This window comes from Anser cygnoides, chromosome 2 (genome assembly GCF_040182565.1).
Source record: "Anser cygnoides isolate HZ-2024a breed goose chromosome 2, Taihu_goose_T2T_genome, whole genome shotgun sequence".
Lineage (NCBI taxonomy): Eukaryota > Metazoa > Chordata > Aves > Anseriformes > Anatidae > Anser > Anser cygnoides.
The window spans coordinates 1,084,577-1,109,049 of NC_089874.1; the positions used below are offsets into that span (position 1 = coordinate 1,084,577).

The window sequence follows — 24,473 nt, forward strand, 5'->3', positions numbered from 1 at the left end:
GACAAAAGGAGCCGGGCTCCCGTGGCCCCCCACCCCGGGGACCCCCCTGGGGCCGGGCCGGCTCCCCCCGAGGCGGGGACCGCCCCCTCAGGGCCCCTCAGGGCCCCCCAGGCCGGCGCCCCCCTCGCCCCCCGGCCCGGCCCCGCCGCCCCCTCCTCGGGCCGGGCCCCCCGGGGCCGAGGCTGCCCCCCCGGTGGGCTCCGCGCCCCCCTCGGCCCCCTCCGGTGCCCCCCTCGCCCCCGCTCGGCCCCGCCGGGCCCCGGCGGCGGCCCCGCCTGGCAGCCATCCCCCCCGCTCCTTCCCCGCCGCAGGCCGCGGGCCCGGCCCCCTCCCTCCTCTCCGCTCCCCGGGCCTCGGATCCCGGTGGGCGGCCCCTCCCCCGCCCCGCCCGTCCCGGTCCCGCCGGTGGGAGCGGCGCGGCCCCGCTCCCCGCCACCGACCTCCTCCTCCTCCTCCTCCTCGCCGCCAACTCTCTGGCGCCGGTCCGCCGCCGCGCCGGGACTACAACTCCCAGGAGCCACCGCGAGGCGCTTCCGGGGCGCCGCCCGCCGGGCGCGCCGTCTCTTCCGCCGCCGCGCCAGGATGTGAGCCGGCCCCCCCTCGCCTCCGGCAGCGGGGAGCGCGAGGCCCGGGGGGCGGGGCCTGTTGCCACGGCAACGGCTGGAGCCTGCGGCCCTCGGGCGCTCGCCCGGCGGTGCTGGGGCGGGCGGGAGGGGTTCGCCTGCGCTGCTCCATGGGGCCCGCGCTGGGTCCCGCCTCAGGGGTCCCGCCTCAGGGTCTCCCCTAAGGGGTCCCGCCTCAGGGTCCCGCCTCAGGGTCCCACCTCAGGGTCCCACCTCAGGGGTCCCGCCTCAGGGGTCCCGCCTCAGGGGTCCCGCCTCAGGGGTCTCGCCTCAGGGGTCCCGCCTCAGGGTCCTGCCTCAGGGGTCTCGCCTCAGGGTCTCGCCTCAGAGTCTCACCTCAGGGTCTCACCTCAGGGTCCCACCTCAGGGTCCCGCCTCAGGGGTCTTATCTCAGGGGTCTCACCTCAGGGGTCTCACCCCATGGGTCTCGCCTCAGGGTCTCGCCTCTGTGATCTTAGTGAGAGCTGCAAGGAGCAGTATCTGTCCCCTGTGCTGCCCAGGGTTTGTGAACAGTCACCCCATGAAACAGAATCCCAGAATCCCCTAGGTTGGAAGAGACCTCCAAGTCCAACCTCTGACCTAACACTAACCAGTCCCCCACTAAACCGTATCACTAAGCTCTACATCTAAACAGCTTTTAAAGACCTCCAGGGATGGTGACTCGACCACTTCCCAACGCTCCCGTCAGTCCCACAGAACTGCCCCTTGTCCATGCGCACTGTTAACTCCTACCACAGCCTGCAGCTCTTGATGTTCCCCCCCTCACCTAGTAACTTCTAATGTGAAAGTTCTAGTTCTAATGTAAATAATGTTCCCTCACTCACCTAGTGACTTCTAGTGTAGAGTTCTGACAGTGGTTCGCCACTGCAGGGGTAACACACGGGGACTTGTCACACTCGGGTTCTCCCTGAGCCAAAACGTGTCACTGCTTCCTGCAAAATACCAAAATCGCGTGGGTGCCGTGGTGAGCTTCGTTATTGGTAGCAGAAAATGTGCGACGAGGGTAGCTGAATTTGTCAGGGAAAGACTAATTTGTGAGGGAACTGGGCCATTGATAAATAGAGCTGTGGGCTGGGTGCGCCGGTTTGCTATCATTACTGATTCTCTAGCGACATACAGCAAGGTAAACATGGAAAAACTAGGCTTAAATTATGGAAAATTATTATGTTTTTAAGTTCTGTCTGGTAATTTAACACTAAATTCAACGTGGTTTTGAGACAGGTTTTAGCAGTTATTACAGAACAGCTTATTTTTATGCAGAGTTCTTTGCTTGTTTTTCTGGCCGTTTTTATTCACTGTAACTTTTCATACCATCCATTTATTTGTAAAACAAACTTTTTAGAGTACCAATCCCAAGAAAAGCTTTGTTTCATGAGATGGAAACTACATTTGAAAACATGCTAGCTACTCAAAAGCTTTCTTGAACGAAGTGTTGAGGTGCCTGCAATGATTAAAGCTTACTGAAGTTCTTGTTTTCTTGCTGTGGTCTGCAGGGCACGGCTGTCTTCACGTTAGTGAAGAGGCAAAACGTGATGGAAAGGAAGTCATCTAAAGGTAAGAGCGTGAAAGTGGAATTTCCCCAGAATTTACCTGCCTGCTCGCAGAACCATAAAACAAGGTGACACCGACCGGCGAACACGTGGGAGGGGAGGAAGCGGCAGTGTAGAACATTTGCATCTGCTGCAGATCTGCTTAGGGATCTCTGCATAAGGCACCCTTATTCAGAAGGAGCAGCATGAAGCCCAGTTACATCTGCAGAGTGTGAAGGCAGAAAGGTTAATGGCTTATCCTCATCCCTCTCTAGTGTTTACAGATAAGAACAAGGACAGTAAAAGAAAGTGCTGAGATAAGTGGAGTAACTTGTGCCATTATTGCAGGCTTAACCTAAAAAGCCTGCATAATCAGTCAGAAGTCATTTGTTAAGTTACCTTAAGTAAAGCAATTGGTTTCAGGGGGCTTAGAATGGAAAATCACTTTAATACAATGGCTTTGTAGAGAATATGTCATGCCATCTAAAGCATGATCATTTAATTATAATCCTCTACTCACTTCCTACTGATCGTAACATTTTTACTGGTGTTACTTTGTAGTCTTTTTTCCAAGTAACCTAAGAGATGCTGCAAAAACTGATTTTAATCAAGTTTTAAATGCAATACTAAATACGGTTTGTCACTCTTTGTAACTGTAAAGTGAAGAATGAAGATAAAACCACAGATGATACTTTTTCATTGTTTCTTTTTTTTTTTCGTTGTCAGGCTTTGTTCATCTAATCATCTGGTTTTGTTCTGAAAAAAAAAAGGTAAAACTACCATGTCCAGCATAACTCACCAAAAAGTCTCCCGTCCAATGCCCCCCATTAAGCAAACTGCAGTTCAACCATTACACCTCCTCTCTGCATCCCTGCCCCATCTGCCACCCAGCATATCTTGTCACTTCACCAAACAGCTCATGGTCCTTCACTCTGAAACCTTTAACCTTGACACCTAAACATTCCTATATATTCTGCAACCACATCCCCTAAACTTCCTCTGTCAACCCCTCCCGTGTCTGTCCCTCGCCACCAGCTGCACAAGTGACAGCAATTAGTGTAAAAGCCATGGAAATCGCTATGAGCGTTGCATCCAGACTGCCTGCGCGTACAGCACTGCACGTGGAAAGCAGGCTGATCTTACTTCTCTTTTCCACACAAGAAGTTGGTATCCCTGCATTTTTATGTCCCCGTTGACTTTATTTGAAACTAGTTAGTGGGTTTAGAAGTTATCAGAGGAGGTTCCAGGTGGTTAGCACCACCAGAGGGACACCCCCATTGCTCACCCTTTAATGAGAACAGTCAGGATATGTCTCTCCCACAAATGAAGTTCCTAATAATGAAAATGCTGAATGAAAACAAACAAACAAACTTAAGGTTCTGTTTTCCGAGATGGGAAACTGTATTATTTATAATGCGTGCAAGCAATTAAGCCGTGCTGTAATTCCGGTAAAACACGTTTTTAATTTGTTTTCCTGTATGGTCTTCTCTTCCTACCCAGACACTGTAGCTCTCATTGGGTGAATTAAATGAGTAAGTGGTATTGTTTTTTTTGGATCTTTTAAGATCTGACGCCTTTATAGTTCAGTTACGTTACACTTCCTTACAGGCTTGCTTATACCATTCTGCGTGTGGTTTATACTTGGCTTGTAGTCCTAAAGACAAAGGATGTGATACTATGTCGGTGTAATTTCACAGAAGCTTATTGTCAGAAGAGCTAAGACCGACTGCTGCTCTTTCTGTCACAACACCTGGAGGATGTTGAAAAATAGGGCAGCGCAGATGAAAGTATTTAGATTTTAATTCAAGCTTTCGTGGCTTTTTCTACACTACGAGGTTAATACAATTTATGGAAAAGGCCAGGTTTATGGAAAAGCTGTGAGGATTAATTTGGAAAGTTGCTTGGAAGGTCGTTGCCATTAATGCAATTTTTGAGCTCATCGTTGTTACTAGAAATTTGTGATTATTTATTTATTTATTTATTTTCCTGTGGGATGTTACCACCAAGTGCTGCAGTGATGTGGAATCATCTTAATCTTGACTTTAGCTTAGGGATGACTTACATAAACCATTGTGTGAGAAAGTTGGCATATCTAGCCAAAGATGAGGCAGAGAAGCAAGTAAACCAGTCTAGCTAAATAGCATGCCCTAAGAACTGAATTATTTCATAACTGGAAAGGCCAGATTCGACTGAAGCTAATGAACATAAGCTAACAAGCAATGGATAAGGGAAGTACAACTTCTGAGATGGAGTTTGAAGAACAAATTATTAAAGCTATTAAAAGCAAACAAAAAGTAGTTTTAAAATGCTGGAAGCAGAAAGTTGTTGTTTTAAAAAAATCCCCAGACCAAAGACCCCCCGTAAAGGAAAATCTGTCATACCTCGCATATTAGTTGTCACCAATGGAACAAATAAGACAGATCATTTCCTGATCCCCTCTGTTGTGAAGGAGAATGCTACAATTCCCTGCTGTACCTTTTAAAACTTCCGATAATCTGGATGATGTATTAAACGTCAGAAAAGGGGATACTGGATCAAACTGATAAATTGCTTTTTAAATCAAGTCCAAGAATTGTGAAAGAAAATTGTTCAGTCAAGCTGCTAAAAAAAAATATAAAAGGTGTCTCTAATGGAAATTGTTAGACTGGATTGTCAGTGGATAATACATCATGTCTCAATTTTTTATATGAAACCGCATGCTTTCATTTCTAATATCACTTAATGGCTCTCATGAGGAGGCATGACAGGATCCGTGTAACTCTGGGGTAGTAAAAAAGTTACATGGGCTGAGTTCTGTGCTGGTCAAGAAAAAAACGCATGCATTTCCCCCACGCCCTCAATATGACATAGTTATAAAATATCCAGTTTTATCTCACTGTATGAAGTAACTTCATAATCCATTCCCAATAAAGTATCGGTATCAGAAATGGAAAATTGTTATACCTTGGAAGTGTACTGGCCCATTAAAGATCTTGGGAAAACAAAACAAAACACCGCGTTTTGTTCCTCTTTACCTTCTTAATTTTTTCTTTTCCTCTTCTTTTTTCCATTTTTGCCTTGTCTCCAGCACCTTTTTGTGGTCTAATATTTGTTACAAAGGATACAATTTTCTCCTGAACTACATTGGCCTGAAAGTACAACCAGCAATGACACCATTTCTTCAGCTGCAGCTGTGCCGTAAAATAAACCTTTTGGGAAAGATATTGCATGGCCAAATGAGACGACTGTGAATTCTTAAATGTTGTTTTTGGCTTATTACCTTCGGAAAGAAAAATATTTAATCAGATATTAAATAACATTTTTGGAAACCATGTTCTCAGTCTGTTACATCAGTAACAAACCTCTAATAAAACACTATACAGAGTACAATTGCTAATCTGTGACCCTTTTCAGTAAAACTTCAAATGAAAATGCCACCGTCCCTTCAGAAATCACTGAAGTCATCCCGCCGCCCGACGAGCTCGTGCAGAAACACTGCGTCTTCACTCATAATGTTTCTTGGGGTGGTTTGAGCGCTTTGGCAGTACACTGCCAGTTCTTTGTGGGTTTTGGTTTTTATTTTCTTTCTATAGAGCAGATTCCTCTCCCAGGACAGTCACGGCAGCTCTGCTTAACCGTTATTCTGCCTCAGCGTGTTACTTTCAGGAAAGTAGGGAAGGACAATTCAGGAAGGTGTTGGCAAGGAGAGCCAGTGGTCACTGCCTGACCTTCCCAGGCAACCTCAGCAAAGGCTTCATACATTGCACTTTCCTTGGGGGTTTCTGAGGTCTACTGTTGTAAGGCATTATATTTTATTATTATTTATCTATTTCCCTAAAGGACACGCACTGGGTATCCTTGCTGTGCCCACCGCCCTCAGTCACCCGCACCAAGCACCATGCTCCCAATGGAGCTCTGTTGCTTGGTGTGAATTAATCACAGGCTGAGCTGTTTCTGTAATTAGATTAGCAGATGAAATGGGTTGAGGAAGGAGAAAGGGCTGCGCGGTGGGAAAGGGCTTTTACGGGCTGCGGAGGGCTGCAGCGACACAGCGCCTCCACGGGACAAGATGGCTGCCAGCGCCAAGACGAGCGTCGTCCCCTTGCCCTGTCTTATATAGACTCGGGGGGCGGGCTGAGAGCTGTGATTGGCTCTGCAGCCTGCCCCTCTCATCCCTCCTCCCCCCCAGCACGTGCAGGCACTATTTACCCGCTCCGATTGGTTCCGCAGCCGGCGCCAGCCCCAGCAGCCAATCGGCAGCCAGCACGGGGGCGGGGCGAGTGCTTCCCCTCACGTTCCCGCTCGGGGCCGCCAGGCCGCGCTGTGGAGCCGGGCGCCCGCCCTTCAGACGGCGGCGGGCAGCGGCGGCCCCGGCGGGGAGCGTGAGGGGCGGTGGTGCCCCGCCGGGGCCACCCAACCCCAGCCCCTGTGTCTGAGGGCGTCGTCCAAATGTTTCCTGAGCTCCGGCAGCTCGGGGCCGTGCCCCCGTCCCCGGGCAGCCCGTCCCAGTGCCCGACCACCTCTGGGTGCAGAACCTTTCCCTAACCCCCAGCCTGACCCTCCCCTGCCCCAGCTCCGGGCCGGTCCCTCGGCTCCTGGCGCTGTCCCCAGGGAGCAGAGGGCAGCGAACAGTGCCAGAGTCTGTCTTTTCTCTTCACTGTATATTTATCTCATCATCTTGCTTCACCTCACTAGCTTTCTGTTTTTCTTGAGAACGTACCAAGTATTCTTGTGCGTGTGTGCTCTTAGGGAGCTCATTGACACACACTTTTTATTTTACTCTGGCTTTGCACGCAGCAGATCAGAAATATTTTTACTAAGATCATCTGCGAAGGAAGCTGTTCAAACAGCCATGGCAGCGCGTAACACCGTTTATTCGGTAGTGCTGGCTTCACAGCACGACGCCCCTTGGTTTAAGGAGACGGCAGGGCCAGGTCTGTAGGAAGAAGTGACCGAAGCTTGGCCCCAGTCTGATAAACCAAGGTGGAACAGGACTGCTCTGCGGTGTGGTAGGAAGGAGGTAACCAGGTGGGGGCACAAAGGAAGAGAAAGCCGTCACTTTGTGGGGGAGGGAAGAAAAAAAATAAACAAAACTTATTTCGTCTTTCTAAACCCCAGTGGCTGTGCTGACAGGGCTCTTCTGTGTGAATCCAAACCCAGCTTACAGTGACTTTGAAGGAGGAATGTTTCCGAAGCACACAAGGAGTGGCACAGGTCAGCTTGGATGGGGCAGGGTGACCGCTGCTGGTGACCAGCCGCGTGTTCCTGTTTTGCCATGAATGTGCAGGAACCTCAAGATGCTCCTTTTGTTTTGTGTGAAGTGAGAACCTGTATTTTCAACCTTGTATCCAACAGCGGCGCTTGCATCGTGCACTGATGAACGCAACCCCTCCTGGCTGCTGCCTGCCTCTGGAAGACTTATTTGTGCTGTAGGAAAGGCCCAGACCGTGGTGGCTCTGCGGTAACTTGGAGATAACGCAGGCTGTAAAACTTTTTATTCCTCCCTGCTCTGTTTGCTGAGCGGTTCACTGCGTGTACCAATCCTTTATCTCTCAGTGATGGTCGTACCTTGTGGGGTTTCCTCTGTGAAACGCTCGGAGGTTTGCTGTTTTCCACAGAGGGGAGATGTTAATTAGTCTTAGATGTGTATTAAGCTGTAGCTGTGTTACGGAGATGTCGGGTGTCTTTTTCTGACTGTTTGTTGGAGTAACTCATCTCCCCGCCCTGAGATGACCTGGTAAGTGGTGACGGATGGAGGGAGTGACCCTGCTGGGGGTCTTTCAGCTGTCTTTTCGACTGATACAGCCCATGTTCTGCCATCTCAGCTGCCTGGAAAATCATGTACTGTATTATTTACTTAGTCTGCTGTTCCTGCTGTAGCGTGTTTTGTCCTCGTTCCACTTAACCTGTGCATTGTTCAGATGGAAAATGTATAATTCTGCGTGCTCTCTCTTCCCAACAAACAGTTGTATTCCTGGCCCTGGTGGCCCTTGGAGCTTCCTGAACATCACCAGACTGGAAGTGCCATCATTCTTCTTCCCTTGTCACTCCGAGGCAGCAAGGAGCAAAGTGACAGCCCTTTGGAGGGTTATTTCTGGAAGGATAGAGGACCCCAAAACTGCAGAGGAGTCTGTCGCGAGCTCTTATCTGCCAGGAGGCCAGGAAAGTGGCAGAGCAGAGGGCATCACCCGACGAGCTTAAGTCTTTGCTTAGGTGTTTCCTGTTTCCCTTTTTTAATAAAAGATTTCAGAATTGATTACTTGGCAGTCAAAAATGGATCCAAAAATTCTTGTAAATATACCCAGAAATCCAGGATAGCAACTTCGTAAAATTACACCCTTCCCAGCAGTTTTTGGTCTTGTTTTAGTGGTAGGGGATGGCACTGACCCTCTTCTTGTTCTTCTTGGTTATTTGTCCAGAAGATCTTTCATTGAATACTTAGAAATGTGGAGTATTTGTTCATTTTTCTTCCTATTGGTGTGCCGTGTAGTTTTTCTTAAAATCCAAGCCAAGTTGCATTCAAGAGGACTGCAATGTTTTGGAAGGATGTTGTGCGTTTGTTTATTTGCAGCAGAGATGTTAAAATGAAGCGTTAATTTAAAGTACTCTTCCTGATTTTTTTTTTTTTGCTTCATTCTGCTCTTACAAAACAAACAAAAGAAATTGCACGATAGTACCCTGAAAGATGCCTGATGTTGTCAGATTATTCCCTCAGGAAGTACTGTGATTGTGCTACTGCTCTTTCTGTGATGTGTGCTTTGATAGTTTCATTTGCATTACCCCATTTTTTCCCCAAAAGTCCTGATTTCTTTGGTGAACTGGATGCCGATAACTGAATAGCTAGCTACCTGTTCAATGTTTTCTTTGTGTTTCAGCCCGTGTCCTGGCCATAAAAACTGCGTGCTGTTTGGAACACGGCTAGGAAGAAACAATTATTTTTTTAACTACAGCAGAAGCCGTAAGGTCTGTGAGTACTTCTGGGAGCGCTGGTGTGAGTAACAACCAGCTTCAGCCCGAGCGGTTGGCTTGAGAGAGCCATGAACTGCTGCAGCTGCTCTGGAGGTTCCCTTTGTGGTCTGTACTGTTATATCAGCTTTTTTTATCACACTCAGTCTGCATATCTGTCACAAAATAGCGTACCTGAAGGAATGTCATTATTTCCAATTCAGAATTAGTGCAGAAACATAATGAAATACTGACTTTGGAAGGGGTAGTAGCTTAAAAAAAGAATGGAATCAGCAGCAGGTGGGGTTTTTCACTTTTGGCTTTGGCTTCGTCTTGACGTACTCTCGGCTGCTTTGCATCCCTCCAAAGCAGAAGAAACGAGGGGCCTGTCCAATGGGGCACACCTGGCAGAAGCTTGTAGTTTTGTACTGTTTTCTTCTCCCTACTTCTAGACCCTTTGTGTAATTACCTTTCATTTAATGAGATGTTGATGTTCTTTGCTCTATTACTAGTTAATCTCCAGTAGTTTTTTTAGAAGCTAAGACTTGAAGCAGAAGAAAGGTGGCTTCTAGTGGGCTGTTGTAGCTTAAGAGTTGATGTGCTCCTGTACGTTGATCTTTCTCACATCAGTCTGTGGCAGACTCGATATATTTTGAAATTGACTTCTTCATATATTTGAAATTGACTTAATTGACTTTTTTTTTTTTTCCCAACCTATCTGTGGAAACTCTTATTTTCTAATTTTGGGGACTTGTTAATATGGTAGCTACTCTCCAGTACTGTGGAAAGCTAGGTGTGTGGATTCTCCACCTGGCAGATTCGTACCTTCTGGCAATATGCCCAGGCTAACGGCAAAAGTAAGTGGAGTTACTCTTCTGGCTGCAAAGAATCGTTGTAATGCCAGGCTGGGACTCTGAAACAGCAGTTCTGTACCACGTTGCTTACCTTATGTGTCAGTTTGCTTAAACACAGGTTCTGTGGGGATTCTTGCCATGCCTGTCTCTTGGCTACTCTTGCTCTGGGGGCAGAAGGCAAAATCTGCTTCGCGGGGTCGTCCCAGCTGTAGTTGCTGAGGTGCTGCAGTACAGCAGTTATCGAGGCTGTGGGAAGTGCGATGTGCCCAAGATGCTGATGTTGGTGATAACTGCATAATGGTAACAGTAAATGTAATATATGCTTCACTAATTATCCGTATGAATGCTCCCACAGGTTGTCTTGTGTTTTTTTCCAGAATGCTTGATGTCTGATATAATTAGTTTCATGATTTTTCCCAAGAGCAATTTAGTACTAACAGTTGCCTGCTGTTACGGATCGACTCCTGTTTCATAGTATAGGCATTTTCTTTTCCTACGGACAGATTCCTTTTTCGTTTTCTTTTCCTAGTTTTCCATACAACTAAAATCAGAAGAAGCGCTGGTAGTAAAGGAATTTGGCTTTTAAAATTCCAGCGGCAACATTTTATTTCTGTCCCTTTGGGTGTTCTGGGACTCCCCTGGATCTGAGAGATTCGGTAAGGGTACACGTTAAGAATTCATTTCTTAATTTTTTGCAGTTGACTGTCCTGGACCAGCTGGGAAGCATCAACCCATCCCTTTGAGATGTTAACGGAATGTGTAAGCAAACCTAGAACCGTGTCCTTCGGGGGGAAGACCGAAGACTGCAAGCCGGGCAGGCAGCCTGGTGCGCCTTGCACACGCGCTCCCCTGTTCTCCCTCCGTTACGGTGCAGCCAGGTGAGAAGGTGAGGCGCTGTACTGAGCCCTGCACGGCCAAGGAGCCTGTGGGCAGAGCCTTCTGCAGCCCCTCACCGCAGGGCTCTGCCTTCCCTGAACACCGGCAGGGTTACGGGTTCAGAGGCCAAAGGGGGAAATCTGTGGAAGCTTTCAATTCTCTTTGATACAACTCTAATGCTATGGAAAATAATGACTCCTAAGGGCCCTAGACTTTCGTAACATCGATGTCTTATACAGCACAACAAAATACAGGAAAACTTTTCGAGAAGCTTTCAATCTTTTCTAAATAACTAGAACTTGTGCTAGCTCTATGTCAGTATTTCTTTAACCCAATTAGCTTATGATTATCTTTAATTCGCTGTAAAGCAGTTACTGTTCTCAGGCAATTATGATGTTTACACAGAGATGAATGCAAATGCAGGAAGTAAGTTGATTGTTCTGCATAATATTCCTTCCATGCACAAGTATGTGCATAATTATAGCACAGGTGCTATACAGTGTAGACCACAGCGAATAACCTTAACTCTCCCCTTAAGGAATGCTGACCTTCCAGCTACCTTCTGCACTATTCTTCTGTTAAGGAGATATTTTGCTGGTATGAAAACCTATTAAGCTACTGCTAAGTATACTGAAGATTGTCAAGAGAAGTAGCTTAGTGTCCCAAGTGGGTTTTTTTTATGCCACGGAGCATACGCTGGTGAAGACGAAGAGGCTATGTGACTGGAGCAGTAGAAACTGAACTGCAAGGTGGCCAGCTCTCCTCACCCATGATAAAAAGGAAAAAGTGTGGAAGGAGAACGGTAGGCCTAATCGTGGCAATTATCGTCTCCTGAGCAGTGCTCGTTAATTACTGCCATGCTGGTCTAAATAGTCTAAACTCTCAGAATGCTCTAGAGTAGCAGTCACCAGCGCCTGGTGGTCCATGAGCAACACCAGGTAACGTGGTGAGGTCAGTGCTGTGCCTTGGTTTTCTTTTTACTGATCTCAGTTATGATTTCCTGTACCTGTGAGCTCTGGAGGACCTTGGAAGCAGCACGTTAATTTTGAACCATGGTCATGGATGACTCTCTAAACAAAAAACAACAAAAAAAAAAAATAGCATTGATAGTAATGCTTCTGCCCTAAGCTGCTTTCCCTTGTCTAGAGAGGATAGTGCTAAATTCTGAATTAGTGATATTGTCATAGAAATACAGCTTCTCATTGTTTGCTTCCCCATTAGAGCATTCTTAAGAAATAATTTGTTGTGCTGTGACTTCTGTGAGTGAAGCTCAATGTCACTCTTTATCCCGGGGCCCAGCAGTCCTTGGTGGACCTAATGCAGCACCGGGGCCGATTGGGTTCCGTGTCACTGGCGGCCTCCAGAACGAATAAACAGCTCTCACCTTCACCTCCTACCCCAAAGTGCCCTGTAGGAGATGCTGTTACCTCTTGCTTCCTGTATAACGTGGAGAAGCAGGTCAGCAATCAAGAACCACGTAAGTGTGCAATGATGGAAGTGAAAAAATATTTTCATCGTTAAACCAAGTCTTAAATCAACGGCAATGTGATTTGTGAAAGCAATTTTATAAATTGCATTGAATAATTTGATCTTATTGTACTATTTTAATGTTTCTTTAACTTTTTTTTTGGTATTTTAAATTTTCTTGTACACTAATGTATCATCTGTTATCAGTTTACCAGTAATTTGTACTTGGTGTGTGATAACTGCCCTTGCTTCACCTTTTGCTTTTTGAAATCTTGTGGTTTTGTGTGTTGTTAAAGTCTTGCTTCTGTCAGATTGAGTAGATAAACATTGTTAAAAAAAGGAATTTTAAAGCCTTGTTTCATCTTTGGAGCACTAGGAAGTGGTTATAAAGGATAAATTATTGACTTACGAATTTGCATGCCCACTGAATCTGTGCCACAAAGAAAAGAGTACTTGGTGCAGGAAACTTTGAATAATCCAATGGCAGTAACAAGATATTTTATATATTTATCATTTATATTTATAACTTTTATATATTTTAACAAAATGTTTTATTGAAATTGTACCTGCCAAATATTTTTCTCTAAAACAATGCCTGTTAAAAAAAAAAAAAAAAAAAAAAAAAAAAAAACTGACTGAACAGATAAATTCTGCAAAATTTGCAAGCAAATTCTTGCAGGTATTCCTAGTGGAAGACACAGGACGGCCTGGCGATGTATATATAACTATGTGCATCTCTCGGAGTAGAGAATGAGGAGGAGGAATGGAAATTCCTCTTGGTAAAGTGGATATTTTGCCTGTTCTACATGTGAGACCCAAAACTCCACTGTGTTCACCGCTTACAACTACCTTTTTATTTGCTTTATTTCCAGAAAGTTGGAAGATCAATTTTATTTGGGGGGTGAGGGGCCTGGGACAGAGCAGAGGAGAGCATCACGAATCTTTCTTCTGAGTTGTTTGGGTGTAGTGCCCGGACTGCAGTGCTTCTGCTAAAATCTGTCAGAGCAGCTGTTTCCTCTTGAAGGAGAGACCAAAAGAGTATTTGTAATATCTTGATGTCTGAGGATTACCCGTGCATTCCTGTGTGGTGCCCTCCACCACCAGTATCTGATAGATGAAATCGGTAATTCCCAACCAGCTCGTAAGCATCGTGGTGCCGGAGAGGCTTTGTGATCGGTGCAGGCAGCGATCTTTTCATCACCTGTGGTTTCAGGCTGAAGTTCTCCAGGAAATACTGTTTACAGGTCAGTGGAAGTTTAAAGATAATTTCAACTGAAATTGACTTTGCAACAGCAGCTTTTAGCTGGCTGTCACGCTCTGCTATACAGCCACATAATACTTAGCTGGCAGATGTATTTTTTTCCTCCTCAGTGAGTAAGATAGAACCTGAAAGGTGGTGGAGTCTGACCTGAATTTCTCTGTTCATACATTTCTGCGTGGAACAAACTATAGGATTCATTGTTATTGGACACTGTAGAGATAAACGGTTTCAAAAGCTGACTGGAGAAGTTGAGAAATGCACTGAGAACTATTCAGTACAGAGATGTTACTTCTGGCTCAAAAGGTCCTTGAACGGGACATTGCTGGAAGGTGCAGAGCATTAACACCTTCTGCGTGGGTGTACGTTTTTTCCTAGACATCAGCTGGTTTCCATTCTTAAGAATCTTTTTGGGCTAGTATCTCTTGATGCAAATTGATGCAGCTCTTCTCTTAATGGGCAAAATGGGGGAAATTTGCCTGAATTGTCTTTGGCAAATTCAGAATGCCTGTGGCTGTTTTGAACCAAGACAGTTGCCTCTGAAAGACTCCAGGCTGAGCAGCCCCAGCTCTCCCGGCCTCTCCTCACAGCAGAGGGGCTCCGGGCCCTGCGGCATCTTCCTGGCCCCGCACCGGGCTCTCCCCAGCGCGTCCAGCTCCCTCCTGGACCGGGGGCCCAGCACCGGACCCCGCACCCCGGGGGTGTCTCACCAGCACGGAGCAGAGGGGCAGGGTCCCTTCTCCTGACCTGCTGGCGATGCGTTGCCTCACGCAGCCCAGACCACAGTTAGCCTTCTTGGCAGCAAGGGCACGCTGCTGCCTCGTGGTCAACTTGCTGTCCGCCAGGACTCGTAGGTCCCTCCTGTGTTTTTGTTAGAGAACAGATTTTCTTTCGTAGGTGGCTTCAGTAAAGGTTGTACTTGCTGTATTCAACCTGTAAAATTAGCTTGCATTTTTAATGTTGCTAGTGTCAGCCTAGAATTGAATAGGTGGCAGTAGAATGAGAGAACAGCAAGTGCAGATTACTCCAAGTGTACATTCATATATTTTTGTATTTCTGCTAGTGATCAATAGCTTAACCAATTCCTAACAGATTATTCCCGTGCTTCACACAGTAGCACTGCTGATCTTCTAAAAGTGGCTGCTTCAGTACTTGCACTTTAATTCTGCAGGTAATAAGCCTCATTTTCTGTTGACTTATGTAGAAATCCAGAGGATTCTGGAGATATTAGACCAAATAATAAGCTTCTAAATCTATTTAAATGGCAATCTTAATCCACAGTTGCTTGCAACATGGTGTGTCAGGTCTCTGTCGTACTTCAGGGTGACTACACGTTTCACTCCTCAGCCCAGCTGAAATAATACCTCCTGCTTTCTGTATTCCATGACATTTTACGCTTGCTCCCCTTGCGATTTGTCTTAATCACAAGGAAGGCGTTATATTTTGTGTCACAAAGTTTGGTAAAAGACGCTGTAGTGGTAGTGCATGCGGCTTGTAACGTGAAAAAAAAAAAAGGGCTGAGGAGCTGGGATGCCAACCGGGTGGTCACCCTTCAGCTACTGCAAGCTCCGGGCTTCTGCTGGCTCTCGGTAACAGCTAGTGCCACAGGAGGGCTGAAGAGAAGAGTTTCTATCTTTCTATGCCCTAAGGGGTACGGCTCAGCCGCCAGGCTTCCCTTCTTGTTACCACTCTTCCTACAAGTGTGGCACTCGGACCTCTTGTCGTTTGCTGTGTAAAACCCGAGTCTTGACCTGTTTAGGTCTGGTCGCCTTTGGTGCAGCTTGTTACTCCCCAGCCTGTTTATCAAATACTGCGTAAGGCAGCGTTTTCACTAATTTAAGTACGGTCTGTTCAACTTTCAGTGGTGGTTCTGTCTTTGCCTCTGGTACGTAAATGCTTTTAAGATTTTTTTCCTCAGTGCTGTTTGCTCCTCTGTAAAATCGGCTGGGTGCTTGAGGCGGGGGGTAATTCTCTAATAGGTGGACTCTGGAAAATCTTTAAGATCATCCGATGTAGCTAGCTCCATCCCAAGATGTGTGTGAAACTGTAAGTGCCCAAACTGGAATTTTTGTCATGCACTGGGAATTTGTACCCCCATCGTAGGAGAAGAGACCAGGTGGTTTTGAGCACATTTAAAATGAGGACTTCTGGCTTGGAACTCGTAAAATAAGCTTCTGAGGATAGTTCTGGTGCAGCGTGGTAGGATCTATCTTTGATCACTCCTGAACAAGTAGATACATATAGCACAAACCCAAAATGTAAATATTTTGTCTCCAGCTTTTCTAATTAAAAAACTTTCCCTCTGCTTGTGTTGGAAACAGTTCAAAGTAACCTGCTTGTCTTGTTTCTGTGAATCTAGTGATGGTGTTTGAAGCTTCTCTTGGAAAGAAGGATTTGCTATCTCACTTGTGTACATTTTGAAAGTGTGTATTTTACAAGCTATGACATATATTTTAAAAGCTTCTTAATACAAAGTTTTATTCAACAGTCAGAAGAGAATAAAAGCCCTAAAATCCCTTTCTATGTAGCTTTGATACATTGAGCTTCCTGTTCAACACAAAGTAATAGAAATTTCTCAAACTCTTATTTTCAAGAGCTTCTTGGAGACAAGACTTCATTAGAATGCACTTTGACTGCAAGTTCTGGGACACCTTGAGTGCACGGGGACACCCTGAATGCTCCCTCTTCCCCCTGCGGGCGGTGAGGCCTGGCGCAGGCTGCCCCCAGGAGCTGTGGGTGCCCCATCCCTGGCAGTGCCCAAGGCCAGGCTGGATGGGGCTGGGGGCAGCCTGGGCTGGGGGCAGGGGGCCCTGGCCACGGCAGGGGGTGGCCATGGGGGGCTTTGGGGCCCCTTCCCACCCAGACCCTGCCGTGGTTCTAAGTTTAAAAGTGTTTTCTAAAACTGAGCTTTCACAGTGCCACTGAAACGCTCACACCTGTGAGTTATCCATGATAAACTAAAGATAAATCTCTAGACTTTCCTTTTATTGCTAGCTTTTATTGCGTCACCGGATGTGTTCGTAACCAAAAATTCACAGTGGAAATCTCATGCTAATTTGTGAAAATAGGTAGAAGTACTGGGAAATTGCAAATCAATTACCCATGTCTGCATTTTTTTTCTCATGCTATTTAGGTGTGGAATGCTATAAAATTTATAAATTAGCATTGGAAGTTAGTTTTCTTTGTTATGTGACAAACAATAATAGCACACACATGAACACATGCATCCAGGTTTTTGTTGGAGATGAATGTAGTGACTGGTTCTGGCCAGCAACCTTCCTTTCTTGTTCCAAGTGACACGGAAGGGAACTGTGCAGTGGTGGCCTGGTTCCGAAGGCCTGGACAGAGCTGCAGCCCAGCAGTCCTGGCCGGCTGGGTGATGACGTGAAGGTCTTGTAACAACACACTTCTACAGGTGGCGCTGGAATGAGGGTGCTGCGAGGCAACAAATCTGCTTGTTGAAATCTAAGATCAGAATTAACCATAACTTTGTAGTGAACAGAGAAATAGAATGCTTGCCAGTGTCATTTTTTAATGTAAAATAAATCACTTGTTTCTTATCCGCTGATAATTAAGCTGCTGACTGAAGTGACGTTGAAGAAGGAATACACGTTATTAGTGGCTACCACATCTGCATTGGCTGTAAGACTTTCAGCCCTTAACTAACAAAAATGTAGGCATTAAGACCCCTCAGGTCCATTCCTACGTTGACAATTTAGAAATCTATGTATCCCTCGAGGGAAAATTTAGCCAAGACTAACAGTGTGCTGAGACCAGAAATGCAAGCATTAGCTGCTGATGTAAATGCTACGGACTCTGGGCATCACCGCCACAGTAACCGGGTCCTGCAGCTTGCTGCTCTCGCCCTGGGATGGTTATTTCTCATTTGGTTGCAGTCTGCATACTGGCTCCTGCAGCAGCACTTCTCAGATCAGCTTGAAAGTTGCAGAGATTTGGCGAACAAAAGCAGTTTAACGGCCTCGCTCCTACACCAGCAGTACCAGACAGTACCTGCGTTGCTGCTGGAATCTGCCCAGTTTGCACATATAAAAAACGTGAGCTACCGCCGTGTCTCACTCCAGCAGGAAGGTAAGTGGAAGTTTTGCCCTGCGGTTACTCAACTATGCTGCATTTTCATTTAGAAGATGTAGTTTTATTTTTACCACTGTTGTGATGTTAACTCTGTCTAATAATTTTCTAAGCGCTTCCCTAAAATTTATATTCCCAGATAGGTTTAAAAAAAAAGTTGCTAGTTCTTTATTTAACTATGGCTCAGAAACTGATTTAGAAATCTAAGTTTTTATTAACCAGGTAACTCTTTCTTGAATAATGGTGGCCAGAGCATACCTCAAACTTTTAGCCTGGCAGCAACCTTCTGCCATTTACCTTTGTGGAGCTGATTACCTTGGAGTTGTCCATGGAGAAGAGAAAAAGGAGGGGGGAAAAACAAAAACAACAAAAACAGCCAGCACAACCCCCCCCACACAAAACCCCAACCCACTCAGAAATATATAAGCCTAATTAAGACTTGCCGTGTGATTGAGTGTAAGTGGGTTATCATTACTCAATTCTGAGATCTCAGGCCTGATGAGATAAGCACCCCTTGGATGATGCAAGCTGTGCGATGGTGAGTTACTTGATAACTGAAGATGTCTAATAGGTTAATTCTGACAAAGAAAGTCTGTGGTCAGGTGCAGTGGTACTTCAGTACCCCGCTCATACCTTTTTTGCTTACTTGTAGCCTTTCTCATTTACAAGTAATTTGGTGAATACAAGTATTCATTTACAAGTAATTGAATGAATTACAGCGAATTAGCAAGCTGCAGATCAAGACAAAAAGGTTGTTACTCTTTCTAGTCTGATATTTTGTTTTGTCAGAGCACAAAGCCGATGTGACTTAATTCAGCCTGCGGAGGCTATAGGTAAAAGCACTGTTTGTACCCCCTCTCCTGGTTTGTGTGATCTCAGAACACCCGTACAGTTTTAGGGAAAGGGGCATTAAGTGTGTCTTAGCAACAGCGAGGGGAAAAAATGGTTGAGCAAACTACCAGGGCTATTTCAGTTGCAGCTTATACTCCAGATAGACAAGTGAGCTAAAAATGGAGAATAAGACAATGTTGGTCAAAGTGACAGATGCAGCTGGTAGTGGATGGCTGGCCTAGCAGTTTTACTCCTGTTTTTTTTGTAAGCATCAGAGCTGTAAGGAGCTTTTAAGGAAAATGAGAACGAGCAGCATGGGAAAAGGCATGGATATGTTTGAAGTGTGCTTTTTTATTAAAAAAAATATAAAATTAAAAAAAAAAAAGCAAACAAGTATTGTGGGTTCACTAGAGTTGCAAAGTAACAGCCCTGTTGGTTTTGAAATAGAAAAGTACAGACCAACAGTAACCGAGTCCCTTAATGCCCTTAATTATTTTGATATGGTAGCTCATCCATGGTCAAGATGAGAAACAGCCTGTTGCAGTACTCTTGCACTCCAGTTCTAAAACATTTCTGACTCTTGGCGTTATTTTTCACCCTGCAAATCTGCTGCTTGTTCCTGTTAGTTGTGCTGGGGTCTGTGTATTTGTGACTATCTCCTCAGCCTGGAGGTTATGCCAGAGAGGTGCCTTTCAGTTTTTCAAAACTTGCCAGACCTTAGTTTTTCTGTGAATGGAAACTAGTGTAAGTGTAGAATGCAGACTGGAAGTACTAGGTCTAAATTTCAGTTTTATTTATTAAATCTGAAGCGTGCTTCCTGTTCCAAATGTTTGATCTTTCTTCTGCTAGCCGCTGAAACCTCTCACCATGAAGTGCAGATGTGAATGGCCCAACTCTTGCATCCTGTGTAGCTGTAAAACCTCTCCCCAGTCAATAGATCCTGGTACCACGTCACTAGGAGAGCAGATAGCTCTGCTGGACTCTGGCTTCCATCCCATACTGTCCTTACCTCATGGTATGTGAAAGAGGATCCCTTACTGTGCCCTTGCACTCTTTTCTCTTCCTCCTTACATAAAGGAGGTTTAAAAATATGTGAATTGAATTGTAACCGTGTTTCTGGAGGATAATAAAAATCAGCCAGTGACGTTCTGCAGCTCACCTACAGACACCCTATCCTCAGTGCAAGGAGGATGCAGTCCAGAGATCTCTGAGCCTACGAGACCATGCTGTGCCTTGGCTCGTGTCCGAGGCGATTGCCGTAACTAGCTTACTGCAAGCTAGATCACTTCTTGTAGAACCAGCTCTGTGCCTTCTCCGAGGGATAGTCTAATTCTGGAGACTTGCAGAACGATTATTTTAAGTTCCTTTTAACCCTCTGCCCTGGAGAGCTACTTGAAAGACTCAAAATCTAACACTGCTTTTAACAGGCAGTGTGGTGGTTGTTTGGCAGACCCCTGGCACCAATTTTGTTTGTGTGAAATCACTGAGTCTGACATTGAAACACTGGTGGCCTTTTCAGTGTGCTCTGTACTAGGATGAACTATGCTTCCCAGTGCTGTGGAACTTAACGTTTAGTTTCTGTTCAAATATCTGAAGACTGCAGCACCGTCAGTGCCTTTAACCATGGGAGGAGAATGTGCACCACCGAGTTTTTGAGCAGGTTAAGGGACCACGAGGAAAACACCCTTTTGACGGTGCAACTGCAAAAGCCTATCTCCACAGTTATTTTTTTATAACTTACTTAAATCTCTCAGCTCCTCGAATAAGGCTGCAAGCAAGTGCCAGGCAGGATGTAGCTGGCTGTCGTTCAGTTCAGCGCGCTGCAGGGGTGGGAAGGCTCGGACGCCGGGTGTCCGGTCCAGGCTGTCAGGCTGCCACGAACAGAGGGCCAGGACAGAGGCTGCCGATCTGGGGCCGTGCTCGTGCTCCTCACTCTGTATCCCAGCACCAAAGGGAGGGAGAGCCTGCAATCAACCACGCTTACTTTAGTTCCTGTGTCACTTTATTGTTTTATCAAAGTACTGACAGATGTAGATTGCTAATGATGTGTGTGAAGAGAAATCTTGCGGTCACCAAAATAACTTCTCTTTTCAGGCAACCCTCTCCACTTACACTTTGAAACCGTATTAAGAGAGGACAGATGGCGTAGACTGCTGAGCCATAAACTCGAGACTCTGAAAATGTCCAGTTTTGGAAAGAAGCAAGATCCAACTACCAGTGCATTCCCAAAGCTAGCCTCTTCACTTCTGCTTGCCTCCTGTAAGTTAAGTAAAACCGAGTTTGAGGTGACGTTTAAAAAATTAAATGTGGGCTTTTAACCAGTACCTGAGGGCAACCAGTCAAAGTATAATGGAGTCAGCAGCAACCTTTCTTCCAGAGGAACATAACTTTACTCTGTCATATAGTAACGTCCAAGCAACTGAGTCCTGCAATTTGTAAGCTGTAGAAATTCTGACCACCTTGGAAGGATGCATCAATGCTTGCTTGCTTTAGCTAAGACATTTATTACAATTAGAAAAAAAAAAAAAAAGCACCCCTTGCCATTCTTTCTTTCTTTTGTAGGGAAAAGGCAACCCAAAAGGAAGCTTTTACGAACCTTTATTTTAAATCAGATTAAATCAATATTTGTCTAGCAAAATTCTGACATCTTTTTCTCATTCTTCATCAGCCCATGTCAGCTGATGATTTTAAAATGATCGACGGCAGTTTAAGATGAGTGACAGAAGGCTCAAACCAGTTTCAAGCTCAGAAGAGGGAAACCCAGCTAAAACATATCCTTGTTCTTTAATGAACTAGGGTTGGTGTTCCATTTGGCTTTCTTTAAAAGGCGTATTTTTATGCCAAATATATATTTTTAAAGTAACGTATACGGCCAGCTTACAGACTGTGCTTTCCTTGACATTCTTGTAATGGGACAATTCCTACATGTGGAGTCCTCACTATGTTCTGCGGTTGCTGGTGCAACCTGTAATGAACAAACCCGATGGAACTAGGAAAAAAATAACACAAACAAAAGAACCCAACAGCTTTCATGCTGAAAGCACATCAGCAGCCTCCAGTGGTGTTCTTGGCAGCCATGACCTGAGCTACAACTTCACCAGGTTCAGTCTGAGCTGGGGTAACTTCGCCTTGGATGGGGATTGATCTTACTGCCTAAGAGCAGTGCTGTGGAGGTATATATTGTGGGTATATCATACTGATATATGATATATCCTTCAATATCAGCTGAGGATGTGATGAACAAATGCAAGGAACCTGTTGGAGGGTGTTTGAACAACACACCGCTATAATTCTATCAACTGCTCAGCAGCTATTTGACTTTTAACTGATCTGGTTTTCTTATACCTCTTTCCTTTTTCAAATACGTAGCCACAAGCTTACACAAAAGCCCATATTCATGGGCAGTATGTATGCAGGGGGTGTGTGAGACACCGACCGTGAAGAGTGTGCACTAAGGGATGGTGCAGGAGAACTTTTACATGCTTTTAACTCAAAGATCCTCACAGGGCTAGGTTTGTAGGAAAGATTTGACTAGTGGAGTCATTTGGCACAACAGGCTTAGAAGATCGCTCCATCTGTGGAGCATGGAATAAGCCAGTCCCAAATGGAAAAAAAAAAAAAAGTTAACTGATGTAGAAAAAAAGCGTATCAAGTTAAGGTTACACAGCACTTCAAAGAAGAACACATTTGTATTAAACTCAGCATGGTTAGTAATTGGAGAGGTCGTTAGAGATGGGACAAGCCTGACGAGTTCGACAGTGAAGTAAGCTTTAAGTGGCTGCATCGTGTACTGTATTTTTGTTCTGGAGGGCTGTAACTTCTTCACCTTCTGCTGTGTTCGGGAAACAACCACCGTTCTTGAGCTGACATGTTCAGTGCTGCAGAGCGTTGGCACGCCGTTTGAGGCTCTTGTGTTACGTTTGTTCTCTAATGCGGTTTTCTGCTCTCTTTTCCCTTGGGGGGGAGGTAACCTTACAGGGGCAGCAACATAACCAACCGGTCTTAGGTCGGTCTGACTTCGCCTTGGTTTTCTGTTCGTGTTTTAAGAACAGGTTTGTTGTTCGAAGGGGAAAGGCAGCTTGAAGGAACATCCAGTCACAGCTCTCCTGTTTCCAGTCCTCAGGCACAAAAACCCAGTTCTCTGCACCACGCACTGGCCTCGTCCCCAGAGACTCCTCCAGCCCCTTCTTCCAGTCACATCCCTTTCACTGGCAGCTCAGCGATGGTGAGTTGAAAGAAAAGTTGTGGGAAATTGATCTGAAAAGGGGTAGTAGCCTTAGAGGAACTGGGGAATACCTCTTTTATCTAGCATTGCCTGGGGCTGTAGACACACGGGGAATTCAGATTGGTCTTTACTGCTAATGGACTGCTAGGAAATGCATTTTGGATGTTGTGATTAAATAAACAGCAACAGCTACTTGCTTTTTTCCACGGGTGGCACTTGGCTGGCTGCGTGCCTGCTGCAGTGCTTCCCCAACCAGATCGGTTGGTTTTGAACTTAGTGCTGAGCGCATTCTACTCATTCCTTTTTTTAAGCATGTAGCTAAAAACACATGTTACGGGGTTATTTTAGCTACAAGTTAATAGGAAAGAACTAAATTGCTTAACATATGTTTATTTAAAAACTTAATTTTAGCACGTAAAGTGTGGGGGAAGCACACAGCGTAGGGTCATCAGCCTCTTGAAACCTCCTGGAAATGCTGTGAACTCCAAGTGTTCACTGGTCTTAAAATTTGGGTTTGCTTTGGGTATGCATTTTTTTTTTTGGGGGGTAAAAATAGGTAAAAGTTGAACTCTCTGCCTTTCCCTCAGTGGGAGCAGCAGTAGGCCTGTCTCTGCTCTCATTATATTTTGAGAGCTTCCTATTTTTGAGACCCCTGCTTCTCTATCAAAGCTGAAATTGTCTGATGTTTTCACAGGTTGGTGAGCAGCAGAGGGGGGAGAGGGACTGACAGATCGTCTTGTTCTTAATCCTTACTTCTGGAAAAAGGCCAAAATAGTGTAGTCACCTAGGAAGAATGCTGGAGTGCCTCCAGGTAACTTCAGCTGTAGCAGTTCTCTCTAGTGCTGGTATGCTTTTCTGGTTTTGTCTTATTCCTTTTCCACAAGTGTTGGTTTTTTTTTCTTCCTCTCTTAATGCTTAACTGTTCTCTGCATGCTCAGGATGAGTGGAACGGACAGTGATTGCCCAAGAAGCCATGAGATGCTTAGTTAAAGGACCGATTTAACTAAGCAATCAAAGGACCAATTTAGTTAAAGGACCATCTGGGCCGTGTGACCATCTTGTATAGAACAAATAAAGCAATTTGGCCCAAACCGTGCGTCTCAGCTCACATTTTTCACTGTACAGTGATCTTACTTCTACTTGGGTTTCTTGTTTTACATAACTGTGCTCCACATGCTGCCTTGGTTTAGGTCCTCCAACAAAGCAGATGGCCGACGGGCTGGGCAGCCTCTGCCAGCTCCTCCAGTTACTGGGTTTAATTGCCTTAATGATCTGTACGTGCACTCTTCTACTGGCTTGTGTAGCCCTGAGGCTTGCAACAACTTGCAGTCCCTCTCCGTAAACAGTAGGACCAGAATGATGCTGTCTTGCGGTGAGGATGCCAGATCTTCCCTGGAAATGCTCGATGAAGCAGTAGAGGTGAGGTTACTCTGGGAAGGCGGTGCTTGTCTATTCTCCAGGGTTCTGGCAAACAAGTATTGGGTTCTTGACATGAAAATAATATCAGTGGTCATAGCAGTATGATACTGTAGCATTGGCGTGTAAAAGCAACGCTAGGAAAAGTTAAAATTGAAACAAGTCTGAAATGGAAGCCTGTAGAGGCTGGTAACTATTCACCGAGTTATTTTAGTATTAATGTCAGCTGGCCTTAGCTTGCATGTACTCTTCTAAAAGAATTTCACTGGTACATAAAGTGAATTTCATGAAAGCTGTTCGAGCTATGTACTGCTTAAAGGATACTTCAGCTTCTCTGACTGCCGAGACTTGGGCTGGCTAAAGGATTCAGAGTGGGATAAA

At 45.5% G+C, this 24,473-nt stretch overlaps 1 protein-coding gene and 2 long non-coding RNA genes across 12 annotated transcripts in view; 2 read left to right on the forward strand and 1 right to left on the reverse strand.

Moving 5' to 3' along the window:
* DHX30 (DExH-box helicase 30) overlaps nucleotides 1-573 on the reverse strand; it is a 35,023-nt gene extending 34,450 nt beyond the window's left edge. The window contains exon 1 of the mRNA XM_066991032.1: nucleotides 441-573. The gene's annotated coding sequence lies outside the window, so the exon portion shown is untranslated. The remainder of the gene's footprint in view (nucleotides 1-440) is intronic.
* An 875-nt stretch (nucleotides 574-1,448) lies between these two features.
* On the forward strand, nucleotides 1,449-5,345 carry LOC106046821 (uncharacterized). Of its 2 annotated transcripts, none has more exons than XR_010828932.1 (4): nucleotides 1,449-1,746; nucleotides 2,117-2,177; nucleotides 2,879-2,922; nucleotides 5,220-5,345. It is a non-coding gene; the product is annotated as an uncharacterized lncRNA (long non-coding RNA). The 2 variants fall into 2 exon arrangements; XR_010828933.1 differs by having other exon boundaries at nucleotides 1,449-1,587.
* A 1,317-nt stretch (nucleotides 5,346-6,662) lies between these two features.
* LOC106046820 (uncharacterized) lies at nucleotides 6,663-24,385 on the forward strand. Of its 9 annotated transcripts, none has more exons than XR_010828927.1 (10): nucleotides 6,663-7,868; nucleotides 9,007-9,205; nucleotides 10,629-12,283; nucleotides 12,953-13,517; nucleotides 17,108-17,620; nucleotides 19,301-19,466; nucleotides 20,546-20,710; nucleotides 22,504-22,676; nucleotides 23,371-23,521; nucleotides 23,615-24,385. It is a non-coding gene; the product is annotated as an uncharacterized lncRNA (long non-coding RNA). The 9 variants fall into 9 exon arrangements; XR_010828930.1 differs by having other exon boundaries at nucleotides 23,371-23,487; XR_010828926.1 differs by having other exon boundaries at nucleotides 6,663-7,151; nucleotides 7,250-7,868; nucleotides 23,371-24,385.
* The last annotated feature ends 88 nt before the right edge of the window (nucleotides 24,386-24,473 follow it).